Source organism: Hyla sarda, chromosome 8 (assembly GCF_029499605.1).
Source record: "Hyla sarda isolate aHylSar1 chromosome 8, aHylSar1.hap1, whole genome shotgun sequence".
In the NCBI taxonomy this organism is placed as follows: Eukaryota; Metazoa; Chordata; class Amphibia; order Anura; family Hylidae; genus Hyla; species Hyla sarda.
Genome location: NC_079196.1, coordinates 226,652,902 through 226,665,339, shown reverse-complemented (window position 1 = coordinate 226,665,339; position 12,438 = coordinate 226,652,902). Strand labels below are relative to the sequence as shown.

The following is a 12,438-nucleotide window of genomic DNA, read 5'->3' as shown; positions in this document are numbered from 1 at the left end:
GGCCGTACCAATGCTTTATAAAGGGGGAGTATTGTAGACTATAGACTGCACCAATGCTTTATAAAGGGGGAGTATTATAGACTATAGACTGTACCAATGCTTTATAAAGGGGGAGTATTATAGACTATAGACTGTACCAATGCTTTATAAAGGGGGAGTATTATAGACTATATAGACTGTACCAATGCTTTATAAAGGGGGAGTATTATAGACTATAGACTGTACCAATGCTTTATAAAGGGGGAGTATTATAGACTATAGACTGTACCAATGCTTTATAAAGGGGGAGTATTATAGACTATAGACTGTACCAATGCTTTATAAAGGGGGAGTATTATAGACTATATAGACTGTACCAATACTATATAAAGGGGGAGTATTATAGACTGTGCCAATGCTTTATAAAGGGGTAGTATTATAGACTATAGACTGTACCAATACTTTATAAAGGGGTAGTATTATAGACTATAGACTGTACCAATACTTTATAAAGGGGTAGTATTATAGACTATAGACTGCACCAATGCTTTATAAAGGGGGAGTATTATAGACTATAGACTGTGCCAATACTATATAAAGGGGGAGTATTATAGACTGTGCCAATGCTTTATAAAGGGGTAGTATTATAGACTATAGACTGTACCAATACTTTATAAAGGGGTAGTATTATAGACTATAGACTGTGCCAATGCTTTATAAAGGGGTAGTATTATAGACTATAGACTGTGCCAATGCTTTATAAAGGGGGTAGTATTATGTCCCTGTCCCTCAAGTCCATGCACCTTCGAAAACATGACTATATCCTGCGGCCTTAGAGACAGCTGCCTGACATTGTGCTATTCTATAGTCTATGATCTACAAGTCACCAGATCCTTCTCTACCAGTGACTCCCCCAGTTTAACCCCCTAAAACATACATACACAGGTTATTAGTACCCAGATGCAGAACTTTACATTTATCCACATTGAACCTCATTTGCCAAGTGGAGGCCCAGACACTTAGTCTATCCAAGTCATCTTGTAACTTATGCACATCCTCTATATACACAGCCCCCCTCTATATACACAGCCCCCCCCTCTATATACACAGCCCCCCACTATATACACCTCCTCTATAGACTGTACCGTGCTACAAAGCTTGGTGTCATCTGCAAAGATAGAAACAGAGCTGTTATTACCATCCTCTATATACACAGCCCCCCTCTATATACACAGCCCCCCTCTATATACACAGCCCCCCACCATATACACCTCCTCTATATACACATCCCCCTCTATATACACAGCCCCCCTCTATATACACCTCCTCTATATTCACATCCCCCTCTATATCCACAGCCCCCCTCTATATACACAGCCCCCTCTATATACACAGCCCCCCACTATATACACCTCCTCTATAGACTGTACCGTGCTACAAAGCTTGGTGTCATCTGCAAAGATAGAAACAGAGCTGTCATTACCTTCCTCTATATACACAGCCCCCCTCTATATACAGAGCTGTTATTACCATCCTCTATATACACAGCCCCCCTCTATATACACAGCCCCCCCTCTATATACACAGCCCCCTCTATATACACCTCCTCTATAGACTGTACCGTGCTACAAAGCTTGGTGTCATCTGCAAAGATAGAAACAGAGCTGTCATTACCATCCTCTATATACACAGCCCCCCTCTATATACACAGCCCCCCTCTATATACACAGCCCCCTCTATATACACAGCCCCCTCTATATACACAGCCCCCTCTATATCCACAGCCCCCCTCTATATACAGAGCTGTTATTACCATCCTCTATATACACAGCCCCCCTCTATATCCACAGCCCCCCCTCTATATCCACAGCCCCCCCTCTATATCCACAGCCCCCTCTATATACACAGCCCCCCTCTATATACACAGCCCCCTCTATATCCACAGCCCCCCTCTATATACAGAGCTGTTATTACCATCCTCTATATACACAGCCCCCCCCTCTATATACACAGCCCCCCCTCTATATACACAGCCCCCCTCTATATACAGAGCTGTTATTACCATCCTCTATATACACAGCCCCCCTCTATATACACAGCCCCCCCTCTATATACACAGCCTCCCTCTATATACACAGCCCCCCCCTCTATATACACAGCCCCCCCCTCTATATACACAGCCCCCCCTCTATATACACAGCCCCCCTCTATATACAGAGCTGTTATTACCATCCTCTATATCATTGATAAATAAATGAAACTATTAGGCTAAAGATTTAGGAAACATTAATATTTTCATCTTGGTCCTTAGCAGAAGTAATATATTGCGACACGTTCAGCAGAATACCAAGCGTCTCACGTGACTTTGAGAGAAATCTTTATCTAGAAACACTCAGGTCAGTCGTTGAGGAAATGTGGTCAGTAGTTTGATAAATAAAATATAATATTTCCATAGTGATCCTAAGTGTAAAGTACGAAGCGGTTTTACTCTTATACCTCCCGCTCCAGCACGGTTTCTCCATTGTGTCCACCTGCCAACGTATGGTTATTCTGGGGACCTCAACCGTAGACTCTACATCCTATTCTGGCCAACACCAAACCAGTTGCTAAAATGTTTTGCTTAAAGTCTACCTGCATGTTATACGCCGATAAACTCTTTCGGGCCCTGCAAAAGCCGCTGCCGTTCAATGATTTAAAGTGGCCGCTTTGAATCATGTAACTGCAGTGGCTTCTGGAGGGCCAGAGTCCCACCGGTGCTGTCCGATTTCCTCCCAATCCCCGGCTTTCATATTTACCTGTCCTTGGGCACGCTCCTGCCGGCTCCGGAACCAGTGGCGTCCTCCGCTGTCACTGTGCGCTGACGAGTGATGGCCTCAGCACACAGCTATAGCCCAGGATGCCGCCAGAGCATGCATTAGCACGCCCCAGGACAGGTAAATATGAAAGCCTGGGATGGGGTGGGAATCAGGCAGTTTATCGGGGTATACATGCACCTACACGCACCCTCATTGTACCAAGGATATATGGGTGAAAAACCTTTTACCCAAATTTCCTTGGAAAAATGAGGGTGTGTGTTATACCCCGATAAATACAGTTTGTTCCTCATCCCTTCTATAATCATTGCGCACATTGCCCTGTTCGCACGAGCCAAACCTGGATGTTCAAAAGTTCGCCAAAGCCGTGGCCACCACAAAATTCATGTTGAATCCAGGTTTGCGGGGCGCTACTTGCTCATTTCTAGTAGTTTCCATCGTGTTCTCTTAATAAATAAAAAAAAAATACAAAACTCTAAAATTACACCTCAAAGACATTATATTGAATTCAATACTTCATATTTTTATTGACTTTATGCTATATAAGGAAGACATCCAGTTATTTAATCAAATAAAGCAACGTCCGCTCCCATAAGCCATGCCCCCTCCTGCAAAGTAACACCTCTTCTATTTTCAACCCTTTTTGTGTGTCGGTCCAGCTTGCAAGTCACGACCACAAAGTTGCACGAACAATTTGCTCTTGTTTTTCTTGGACATTTTTGGCAATGGAGCCCAAACTGCGTATTTTGTTCTGGCTTCTTCTTCTCCACTACCAGAGACCTTCTATGAGCACATCCTTTCCTAGAGCTGGGTGTAGAGCAGGCCCATTGAAAAAATGCAAGGAGGCTAAATTTGTTCCAGGCCATACCCTCTTAGGAGAAGGTATTAATATTGTCACCATGGAGACAACCGGCTCTTTTCTTGTTGATCTACAGAAATTGGGAAATGAGAAATGTACACTGTATATGAACCCCGACAACAACCACGTGTTGCAGAAAATACCCAAGGCAATGGTGGACTGGAGACCTGAGATTTCATGTCTTAGAAATATCCAAAGCTCGGAGTCTCGCTCTGTAGTGTCAGTAGCTGAAGAAGTGACTTCTGAAGTGCAGAACGATTGGAAAGTTGGTCTCAATGTCAACATTTTTGGGGTAAATGTAAAAACAGCGCTGGGAGGTTCTCACAGTCAGGTGGCCAAGTTTGCCGAAAGTAAAGCCGTCACTGACAATTACAGCTTTCAGAGCCACAAGGTGGAATGTTCCTTCTACAGGTATTACCCATATCTTGTATATGCTTTGGAGGGAGGGGGGGGGGGAGGAGTAGTTACTAGCTATGACTGGTGAATAATTTATGTTTATCTTCCAGTTTTCATCTAAAATTAGATTCAAATGCCCCACTAAAATCTGATACAGTGACCCCCCGACCTACGATGGCCCCGACATACGATAATTTCAACATACCATGACCTCTCAGAGGCCATCACATGGTGAAGGCAGCATCAACATACGATGCTTTTGTATGTCGGGGCCATCGCATAAACGGCTATCCAGCGGCGCAGACTGCTTCAGCTGCCACCGTATAGCCGTTTAAGGTGCCCCGCGTGGTCCGGTGATGGTCACTCATCTGTCCCCAACGTTCCGGACCGTCCTCTTCGGGCTCCGCTGCATGGCCGTCGCTCTCCTTCGCCGTCATCACATTGCCACGCGCCGTCCCATCATTCAATAGGAGCGGCGTGCGCAGCGACGTGATGACGGCAATGAAGAGAGACAATCCCGGCCAGCATAGACGGTCTGGAGAGGCGGGGACACCCCGGGGACCCTGCGACAGCGATGGAGGGCGACATCCAGGGCAGCGGTGATAGTCCGGAGCGGCGGGGACAGGTGAGTATAACTTCCTATACTTTACATTGCACGGTTCCCTCAACATACGATGGTTTCAACTAATGATGGTTCATTTGGAACGAATTACCATTGTATGTTGAGGGACCACTGTATATTAAATAGTAAAATCAAGCTTAAAGGGGTTCTCCGGTGCTTAAACATCTTATCCCCTATCCAAAGGATAGGGGATAAGATGCCTGATCGCGGGAGTCCCACAGCTGGGGACACCCTTGATCATGCACGTGGCACCCCGTTTATAATCAGTCCCCGGAGCGGGTCTGATTACGGGCGACTACAGGGCGTGTGACATCACGCTCTGCCCCGCAATGCAAGCATGACGTCGCACGGGGGCGCAGGCGTGACGTCACACACCACCCGCCCCGTAATCAGACCCTGAGCGAACACGCTCCAGGGACTGATTATAAACGGGGTGCCACGTGCATGATCACGGGCGTCCCCAGCTGCGGGAGTCCCGCGATCAGGCATCTTATCCCCTTTCCTTTGGATAGGGGATAAGATGTTTAAAGGGGTTATCCAGGAAAAAACGTTTTTTTATAGATCAACTGGCTCCAGAAAGTTAAAAAGATTTGTAAATTACTTCTATTAAAAAATCTTAATCCTTTCAGTACTTATGAGCTTCTGAAGTTAAGGTTATTCTTCTCTGTCTAAGTGCTCTCTGATGACACGTGTCTCGGGAAACGCCCAGTTTAGAAGCAAATCCCCATAGCAAACCTCTTCTAAACTGGGCGTTTCCCGAGACACGTGTCATCAGAGAGCACTTAGACAGAAAAGAACAACCTTAACTTCAGAAGCTCATAAGTACTGAAAGGATTAAGATTTTTTAATCGATGTAATTTACAAATCTGTTTAACTTTCTGGAACCAGTTGATATATAAAAAAAAGTTTTTTTCCTGGAATACCCCTTTAAGCACCGGAGAACCCCTTTAAGGGAAAGATAAAAAAGCAACCAGAGATATGTCTTAGCTACCTGGAGTCTTACCAGGAAAGTGATAATCCATGTAAACAGATGGAAGCTCTGCAAAGTAGGAAGAAGGGAAGTGAGAAGGTCCGGAGCCATAATCGATCATACAGGGTGCAGAGATATCACTAATAAGAGATAAGAGGTACATAGAGTATTGCGGATACATTGTAATAGTATCTTTCTCTCCTTTTTTTTTTTTTTGGTCTTTCATCTGGTGTTGAGCGGCATAGGCCATATTCGAATTTGCGATATTTCGCGAATATATGGACGAATATTTGTCATATATTCACTAAATTCGCATATTCGTAATATTCACGTTTTATTTTAGCATATGCGAAAATTCGCACGCCAGTCTCACACAGTAGTATTAGAGCCTTCTTTACACCCCACAAGCTGGAAGCAGAGAGGGATGATCACTGTGATGTGTACTGTGAAAAAAAAAAAACGAATATTCGTAATTGTGAATATATAGTGCGATATTCGCGAATAAAATTTGCATTGCAAATATTCGCGAGCAACACTACTTTCATCTACTATTGGGGTGTGGGTAATAATGATAAGAAGGTTATAGGGGCGATGGTTCATTCCCAATGATAGAAAAGCTGAGGGTGCTAAAAGTATTCTAAACATTTCTAATATCTTTAGATTGTTGGGCATATTTACCAAATATATGGATGGCTCTCATATATGTTTCACATCTTTAGGATATACCGTATATACTCAAGTATAAGCCCAGTTTTTCAGCATGATTTTTCGTGCTGAAAACTTCCCCCTCAGCTTATACTCGAGTGAACTTTCCGCCTGTCAATTCCCTTCATTAGTGGTCTTCAACCTGCGGACCTCCAGATGTTGCAAAACTACAACTCACAGCATGCCGGACTAGCGACGTTGCCTTGACGACGACGCACAGGGACATTCATGTGCAACGTCCCTGTGCATCGTCATCAAGGCAACGTCACCAGTCCTGGGCCGGGCCCGAAGCGCAGAGAAGAGGCCCCTCCGGTGAAGATGGACAGCCCGCAACGACTAATCCTCCCCACCGGACGGTCCCTGCAGCATAGATGGCCCGGATCAGCTCACCCTAACTTTCCACTGAGGGGAGGTGAGTAGAAAACTAAAGGGGGGGGGGGGGCTGGATGATGACAAGGCCGCAGTGGTCTTCAACCTGCGGACCTCCAGAGGTTTCAAAACTACAACTCCCAGCATGCCTGGACAGCTGATGGCTGGAAGACCACTGATGAAGGGATTGACAGGCGGTGATGATGAAGGGGGGGGGGGGGATGATGACGGGGGTCTGAATGATGACATGGGGGGATGATGCATTTCCCACCCTCGGCTTATAGTTGAGTCAATAACTTTTTCCTGGGTTTTTGGGGTAAAATTAGGGGCATTGGCTTATATTCGGGTCGGCTTATACTCGAGTATATACGGTATTTGGGTTTCTAGTAGAAATTCTTGGTATTGTAACAAAGGGGTTATATGGTGTCTGCTATAGTAACTTCATGGAGATCTCGAGATGACTGGGGCAATGAAAACCATAGACAAAGGCTAAACTAAAGACAGAAAACGTTATAGAAAGGTCTTCCGCCCAGTTTGTAATGGTTCCCATGTGATCCATACATGAATCAGCAGACTGTACTAACAGATCACAGATAAATCAATTCAATGTATTACAATAGAAATGCACTAGATTGAATAAGCAATCAAATGATTGCTTATAGAAGTCTTCTATTGGGACTTAGAAAAAAAAAAAAGACAAAGAATGTTTTTTTTTTAAATATATAAACAAAATTCCTCCATAATAAAAATTCTAATCAACCCCCTTTTCTTATTTTTCAAATAGGAAAAAAGTCCAAATAATCAAAATATTAAAAGTGTGTGGAGAATCTACGCCGAAATGGTACAGATGAAACCTACAGATTATGGTGCAGAGAATGAGCATAGTGGAGCATAGTGGAAACGGTTCTATATGAATTGGGGAATGTTGTAATTGTACTGACCTGATTAATAAAGAGGACATGACAATTTTACGTCAGGGTGAATAACATAACACAAAAAAAAAACTCAAGTAGAAAAATAGCACTTTTTAAAAATGTTACCTTATAAACATTTTTTTCTATTTTACAGTATATTTTATGGTAAAATAAAGGTTATCATTACAAAAATGCAAAAAAAAAAAAAAAAAGCCCTCATATGGCCATGTATGTGGAAAAATAAGAGTTATGAAGGTGAGGAGGAAAACATGAAAATACAAAAATTACAATTTTCTAGGTCATTCAGGGATTGAAGTGCATCAGGACACATAATGGAAGAGTCAGGATTTGGATGAGAAGTCAGGGGACATGTGTGGATATGAAGGAGGAGTCAGAAAAGATGTCTGGATATAAAGGAGGAGTCAGAGGAGATGTCTGGGTATGAAGGAGGAGTCAGAGGAGATGTCTGGGTATGAAGGAGGAGTCAGAGGAGATGTCTGGATATAAAGGAGGAGTCAGAGGAGATGTCTGGGTATGAAGGAGGAGTCAGAGGAGATGTCTGGGTATGAAGGAGGAGTCGGAGGAGATGTCTGGGTATGAAGGAGGAGTCAGAGGAGATGTCTGGATATAAAGGAGGAGTCAGAGGAGATGTCTGGGTATGAAGGAGGAGTCAGAGGAGAGGTCTGGGTATGAAGGAGGAGTCAGAGGAGATGTCTGGGTATGAAGGAGGAGTCAGAGGAGATGTCTGGGTATGAAGGAGGAGTCAGAGGAGATGTCTGGATATAAATGAGGAGTCAGAGGAGATGTCTGGATAGAAAGGAGGAGTCAGAGGAGATGTCTGGATATAAAGGAAGAGTAGGGGGAGATGTCTGGATATAAAGGAAGAGTAGGGGGAGATGTCTGGATATAAAGGAGGAGTCAGAGGAGATGTCTGGATATGAAGGAGGAGTCAGAGGAGATGTCTGGATATAAAGGAGGAGTCAGAGGAGATGTCTGGGTATAAAAAGGGAGTCAGAGGAGATGTCTGGATAGAGAGGAGGAGTCAGAGGAGATGTCTGGATAGAAAGGAGGAGTCAGAGGAGATGTTGGAATATAAAGGAGGAGTCTGAGGAGATATCTGGGTATAAAAAGGGAGTCAGAGGAGATGTCTGGATATAAAGGAGGAGTCGGAGATGTCTGGATATAAAGGAGGAGTCGGAGGAGATGTCTGGATATAAAGGAGGAGTCTGAGGAGATGTCTGGATATAAAGGAGGAGTCTGAGGAGATGTCTGGATATAAAGGAGGAGTCGGAGGAGATGTCTGGATGTAAAGGAGGAGTCTGAGGAGATGTCTGGATATAAAGGAGGAGTCTGAGGAGATGTCTGGATATAAAGGAGGAGTCTGAAGAGATGTCTGGATATAAAGGAGGAGTCGGAGGAGATGTCTGGATGTAAAGGAGGAGTCTGAGGAGATGTCTGGATACAAAGGAGGAGTCTGAGGAGATGTCTGGATATAAAGGAGGAGTCGGAGGAGATGTCTGGATATAAAGGAGGAGTTTGAGGAGATGTATGGATATAAAGGAGGATTCTGAGGAGATGTCTGGATGTGAAGGAGGAGTCAGAGGAGATGTCTGGATATGAAGGAGGAGTCAGAGATGTCTGGAGAAGTTCGGATATGGAGGAGGAGTCAGGGGAGAAGTTTTACTCTAAACAAGCCTAGAGCTAGCAGTCAAAACAAGCTGATCTAGTGTCATAGTTGAATAACAACAATAGGAGAAAGGAGAAGATATAATAGCAAGATATATATGGCCGGCGTTAGTCTATGTGTGAAAACCGGCTAAAGCTGACGGGTAGACATGTGCAATTCGGTTTGGCACGAATGTCTAAATTAACGAATTTTACAGTTTTCGTGCATTCGGACCCATCCGAATGCACGAAAACATATTTTGAACATTCCCGAATAGCCACGATAATACGAATAGCAAAGTAACGAATACATTCGTTATTTCCCGACCTGTAAATAACGAATGCATTCGTTATCCATAAACGACGTGAAGAATTAATTCTGATAACAAAGTTAATAAAAAGGATACAGATAGTTTGATTTTTCGGATACATTCGGTATTCGGGTACATTCGGTAAATCTTTTTATTCTTTTTTGGACTTTAGCGATCCTAATAAATAATGGAGATACCTTTTTTATTAAAATTTCGTAGGGTATCATAAAAAAATCATAATAAAAAAGATACAGTGGTGATGGAAAAAATTGTATCTAATGAAATGTATGATTTTTATTATGAAATGTTTATTAATTTTTAAACAGGGATCAATTTATGTGAGCGGGTAAAGCACTAAAAATGTAGCCGACAATAGCAAAAATGTAGTGTGTGCGTGTTTTTCACTTTTTTTAAAAAAATTTTTAGGTAGTACTACTACTCCCAGCATGGAACACACTCTTCCATGATGGGAGTAGTAGTTACCTGTACTAATTGACAGATCGCCGTGGTCCCTTGCGATCATCTTGTATAATGTATAGATGCGCCGGCTGCTCTTCTATGGTCCCCTGCACTCACGTATATGTACACATATTCATATTTCCCGCAGAGCTGTGATTGGCCAGATGGTTCCAGCCAATCACAGCTCTCTGTGAGAAATAGGAATATGTGTATATATACGGCCATGCAGGGGACCATAGGAGAGCGGCCACCGCATTCATACATTATACTGGAGGATCGCAGCGGGCGTCAGGAGTGATACCCGCAGTGATCTTCCCTTTACTACAAGTACTACCACTCCCAACATGGAGTACACTCTGCTCCATGCTGGGAACTGTAGTACCTGTATTAATAGACAGATCGCAGCGGGTGTCAGAAGTTACACTCGCTGCCATATGTCTATTAATGCAGGTACTACAGCATCCAGCATGGAGCAGAGTGTACTCCATGTTAGGAGTATTAGTACCTGCAGTAAGGGACAGATCCCAGGGATGTCACTCCTCCTGACACCGCGCGATCGTCCTTATGTGAATGTCGGGATCAGCTGTTCTCAGGGCTACAGAGCCAGGAGAACAGCTGACGCTGAGCCGTAGGTATACATCGTATATCTACTGCCCAGCAAGAACTTACAGTGATCCTGCAATGTGTATATACAGTATACATCGTATATCTACTGCCCAGCAAGAACTTACAGTGATCCTGCAATGTGTATACAGTATACATCGTATATCTACTGCCCAGCAAGAACTTACAGTGATCCTGCAATGTGTATATACAGTGTACATCGTATATCTACTGCCCAGCAAGAACTTACAGTGAGCCTGCAATGTGTATATACAGTGTACATCGTATATCTACTGCCCAGCAAGAACTTACAGTGAGCCTGCAATGTGTATATACAGTATACACATTGCTGGCTCACTTAACCCCTTGCTGAGCTGTGCGCTATGCGCAAGACTGCTGAGACACAATTAGCTCCTAGCAGGCTATAACTACCCCTCCCCCTTATTACAATAATTAATTAAATAATAACTGACACAACAACAATTCAACTTTTTATGGGTGGGGATCGGCCACAGCTTTATTTATAAAATTACTTATATAAATAACAATTTAACTGTAACAAAGACACCGATTGGCTTCTTGCCAACCCGAGAGGTGCTGCCACACTGTCCTGTGTGAAGGTCTACCCCGGGTTGACCCCGCTTTCACCGTCTTCTTACCGCCGAGCTGTGACTTACAATAAACAGAGATACAAAAAGGGAGGGAGGGAGGGCAAAACTCCGGGTCCTGGGCAGATTGAGGGGGAAGGGAGGCACCACAGCTATAAATACCCAGGGGAGGGCCCCTGAAAGCCCGGGAAACTATTAGATCCCTGATTGGTGCACTCCTTCCCCCCTACCCATGGGACATACCACTATAGTTACCAACAAGTTTTTACAGACGGGGGAGGGGGCTAAAAACCTTGCCTGTTTATTTCTTAACCCCTTAACTGCTCACCAGTCAGGGGGCAAGCTAGTTATGCACAGCTTGCCCCTCCAGACTGCTGAGACACAATTAGCTCCTAGCAGGCTATAACTACCCCTCCCCCTTATTACAATAATTAATTAAATAATAACTGACACAACAACAATTCAACTTTTTATGGGTGGGGATCGGCCACAGCTTTATTTATAAAATTACTTATATAAATAACAATTTAACTGTAACAAAGACACCGATTGGCTTCTTGCCAACCCGAGAGGTGCTGCCACACTGTCCTGTGTGAAGGTCTACCCCGGGTTGACCCCGCTTTCACCGTCTTCTTACCGCCACGGAGGAGACCAGTTAGCCCTACACTGGGCTCCGACCCCCACCCAAGAGATACTGGATAGCCAACACCTGGGGTCACTTCAGCCCCCCGGACACACACAACACATTTCCTCTCCAGGAAATCCAGCCAACACATTTCCTCTCCAGGTAAACCGCCCAACACATTTCCTCTCCAGGTAAACCGCCCAACACATTTCCTCTCCAGGAAAACTGAGGTACCTGCCGCCAGGACCTATTTCTTATATAAATTTGTATTCATTCATTTTATTTATTAATCTTTTTTTTTTTTTTTTTTTTATAATAACTCTTGTGCGAACACATCTCTCACACTCACCCATACATCGAAGAGAGCCGCAGCACTCGCACCACCTTGCGGAAAACCACTCGCAAAACATAACACATATGGGAAACATCAAACTGGGCGAAAATAGCAACGCAACATGCAGATCGCCAGCGCCCCACGCGCTACCCTCTCCGGAAACCAAGCCATCTCCGCCGGCCCTGATATAAAAGAGGGCGAATCTC

At 44.0% G+C, this 12,438-nt stretch overlaps 1 protein-coding gene across 2 annotated transcripts in view; it reads left to right on the top strand.

The window, feature by feature from the left end:
* Nucleotides 1-2,344: 2,344 nt before the first annotated feature.
* Nucleotides 2,345-12,438, top strand: part of LOC130284155 (perforin-1-like) — an 83,376-nt gene continuing 73,282 nt past the window's right edge. The window contains exon 1 of one of the 2 annotated variants that reach the window (XM_056534231.1): nt 2,345-2,375. The gene's annotated coding sequence lies outside the window, so the exon portion shown is untranslated. Of the gene's footprint in view, nt 2,376-6,599; nt 6,757-12,438 lie in introns of those variants that run through there. The other variant, XM_056534230.1, reaches the window with a different exon arrangement.